Source organism: Pteropus vampyrus, unplaced genomic scaffold (assembly GCF_000151845.1).
Source record: "Pteropus vampyrus isolate Shadow unplaced genomic scaffold, Pvam_2.0 Scaffold268, whole genome shotgun sequence".
In the NCBI taxonomy this organism is placed as follows: domain Eukaryota; kingdom Metazoa; phylum Chordata; class Mammalia; order Chiroptera; family Pteropodidae; genus Pteropus; species Pteropus vampyrus.
The window spans coordinates 473,169-476,664 of record NW_011889049.1 but is presented as its reverse complement, the minus strand read 5'-3'; the positions used below and the strand labels follow the sequence as shown (position 1 = coordinate 476,664).

Below are 3,496 nucleotides of genomic sequence, written 5' to 3'. Positions count from 1 at the left end.
GCGGCTGGGAGAGGGGCGCTAACTATTCTTAGTAACAAATTACTCACAGCCGCCGCAGCTGCTCGGCGCCCACCGCGCTCTGCTGGGCCCCGCAAACGTGATGGCAGCGACAACCCTGTTAGGTAGGCGCTATTGTTACCCCATCGTTCAGACGAGGAGACTGAGGCGCGCAGAGGCAAAGTCACCTGCCCAAGGTCACATCGTCGGTAAGCCTAGATTTAAACCCAGGTCAGCCTGGCTCTAAAGTGGGCACTCTTGACTTCGGGGACTTGGACGGGGTCACTCAATCTGGATTGCAACACACTGTACTCTGGTCACATTCCCTTTTGTGTTTCCGTCCTGGTATGTCCTGTCTGTCTTCTCTTTAGTGCTTCCATTCCGTCCTTGGCACACCCCCAACCTCCCTCCCCCTACCAGAAGCTTGCCTTTCTGAAGCCAAAATCAAATGTGTTGTTTCTCTGCTCCAAAGGCTTCCCATCACTTTAGAACTAAATCTCATTCTAAAGTCCACTCTGTGGCCAGCAAGGCCCCTGCTGAGCTGCCAGAACCTGACTGTACTGTCCTCTCCCCCGTTGCTTACTCCTGGCTTCCCCTAGTCAACCTGCACCCCTCTTCCCCAGCTGATTCTCTCATCTGGGGTCTTGCTGTTCCCTATCCTCCCTGTGTAAAGCCTGCCTAGCCCTAAACTCCTTATAGGGCCATCCCCCCTGAAGTTACCTTTTGTTCACCTGTTGACTGTTCACCTGTTGACTGTCTTCCGCTTTAGAATGTGAGCCCCGGAAGGGCAGGGACACTGTGCTGCTTGTGTACCCCAGCGCCTGGCACATTGCAGATGCTCAATAAATATTTGTTGAATGAACAAATGAATAAACAATGGTATTAGACACACTTTTTAAAACCTCAGGACCTGAACATTCTGGAAGGCACCCACCTCCAGCACAAGCCAGATGCCCTGGTATTAGAAGCCTGAATTCATATCTGGTGGGTTCGGGAAAGCTCTCTATGGCTGGTTACATAGGGAGGCAACTGTTGCTTCCTGCTGGCTCTCTGTCCTTCCAGACGCCCTCGCCCACCCTGGGGTCTTCCTGACCCCTTTGCCTTTGCTTAGCAGCTCTGCCTTCCACGCCACCTACATGGTTCTTCTCCCAGCCTTCCGGGCTTGGCTGAAATGCTAACTCCTCAGGGAGGTCCCACCTGCTTCCATGCCCAAATATACCATGTTCATTTTGTGAACTCTAAGTGATCCTAATGGCAATTGGGTCATTATTTGTGCAACTTGTTAAGTGTCTGTCTCTCTCATAAACCTGTGTCTGTCTCTCATTCACTGCTGTGTCCCCAGCATCTAGCAAAGCAGTGGCTGGTACATGCATAGTAGACACTCAATAAACAGTGATTCTGGTGGCTGGTGAAAACCTACAAGTTCCGTTAGATGCAGCGTCACCCTTCCAAGTCTTCAAACTGGCCATCGACAGCTTGGAATCGAATGACTTCTGTGCTTATTCTGATAGATCTCGTCACGACTTGGCCTTCTCATAGACCCAAGTGTTTCAAGCGCTGTAGACCCAGTCAGTCTCTGCGTCTTGAGAAGGAAGAACTTGTCAATCCCCTCTCTAGGCCCCTCTTGCCACATCTTTTTTATTTTTTCTTATTGCATTTAAAAAATAAATTTTGTGTGCCCATCCGAAGGGCATTCAAAACTTATTAATGAATAAGTTTTACTCTTTTGAAATATACAATTCCGTGCTCTTTAGGGTAGTGACAGAGTTGTGCAAGCATCGCCACTAGTGCCAGAACATTTTCATCACCCCAAAAGAAACTCCGGACCTGTTAGCCGTCGCTTCTCATCTTCCCTCAACCCCCGGCCCTCGGCAACCACTAATCTACTTTCTCTCTGTAGATTTGCCTGTTCTCGACATTTCATATAAATGGAACCATACGACATGAGGCCTTCGTGTCTGGCTTCTTCCGGCATTATGTTTTCAAGGATTAGCGTGTGTCCACGTTTCTTTCCTTCATAGGCCTCAATTTCCCCCCAGAGATAACACTGCAGAATCCACATGTGACCTACAGGTGTGGGCGGGAGGGCAGAGGCGTGGGAGGTGGCTGAATGTAATTACGGTTGGGCTCTTTGTTCCAAGGAGGTGAACTGAATGGTGCAGATGCAAAGAGATTTTGGATTAAAAATTGGTTGGCGGGCGAATATAAAAGCGCGCTAAATGAAATTTCTGGAACCTCTTCTAGCACAAATCAGATGCTATGGCATTCAAGGCCTGGGTCCCCAGACCATGAGTGGCAATGCTGTGGTTGACAAGAAATCAATGCATTGAGTCTCCGGGAGTGGAGTTTACCCCTTGGTGCTTCAGAGCTTTACCAGCTGGCAGGCAAGGACCCCTCTGTCTTGCCAAGAGGCAGCTACTGTGCTCTGCCTGCCCCCCACTGGGCCTTCATCCTCATTTTGCAGGAGTCGCCAAGATGCCCTCTTTTCCAGGATGCCCCAGTGCCTCACCTCTCTGTTCTTATTACAAACAACATCCTACTGCAACGATCCTGTAACAGCTGACAACTCACACCCCGCATTCGGATCTCACACCAAAACTTGCAGCTTCCTTATTTCTCTGTCGCTGCTCTAACCCTCTTCATCAGCTCCCACTCTCCCGGTAGTGTGTGGTGAATGTAAACTTAATGAAAAATCTCTCCCTCCCAGTGTTCATTTCTTTTGGAATAAGTTTTTCAAGTTCGACTCCTGGGCAGTGCTGGTTCTCCTCCCATTCTGACTTGCCAAGTCGCTGGGGGTGGGGCCTCTTCAACAAGTTCTGGGTGATCCCTGGCGATGGTGGAGGCCTGCTGCTGGCTCTATTGGGCAGTGCGTCCAGTGGACTTTGGGTGCCCAGCCACCCACTCTCCTCCTATCCTTCTGGCACGAGATACAACCTTGGCCCCTCACCCTCAGTTCTAGTGGGTAGCCCACGCCTTTGCCATTGAATGGGCTCCCTCCATCCCTCTGGGTGTCTCACAGTGGGCTCTCCAGATGAACTCTACTCCACTTATTGTCCACAGCTTTCTCTGTGCACAGGAAAATGTGTATCACCACTGTGCCCACTGCAGTGTCATAGGGAACTGAGCGAGCCGGGGACCGGCTGGGCAGAGGGATTTTCGCCCTCCCCTCCCTCCTGGGTGGCTCTGTCACATCCGGTCTACCACTAGGGGCATGCCAGGTGTCCTTCCCAGTTGCTGTGTTCTACCGTCTCATTCTATCATCCCTTACCTGCCTGTTTCTAACCTCAGGTCTTCCTGCCCCGCCTTTGCCTCCCGGGCACCCCCTGCAGGAGCTGGATGGAATGGGCTTTACTTCCCCTTCTTGCCTGGTGGTGGGGACCCCACACCACTCTATGCCCTTGGCCTTTTTGAGATGTCACACATCTTCCTCCCCAGGTGGCAGTGGACCCCAGTAGTCAGGACACAGGTGGGCCTAGGAGGCTGAGGAGGTTACAGATTC

At 51.4% G+C, this 3,496-nt stretch overlaps 2 protein-coding genes across 2 annotated transcripts in view; both read left to right on the top strand.

Annotated features, from left to right (window-relative positions):
* The window catches only part of HHIPL1 (HHIP like 1), a 44,988-nt gene that overhangs the window by 33,750 nt on the left and 7,742 nt on the right, over positions 1–3,496 (top strand). The gene's annotated exons all lie outside the window — the stretch shown is intronic.
* Positions 51–3,496, top strand: part of LOC105302289 (cholesterol 24-hydroxylase) — a 31,996-nt gene continuing 28,550 nt past the window's right edge. Inside the window, exon 1 of the mRNA XM_011375253.1 lies at positions 51–122. The gene's annotated coding sequence lies outside the window, so the exon portion shown is untranslated. The remainder of the gene's footprint in view (positions 123–3,496) is intronic.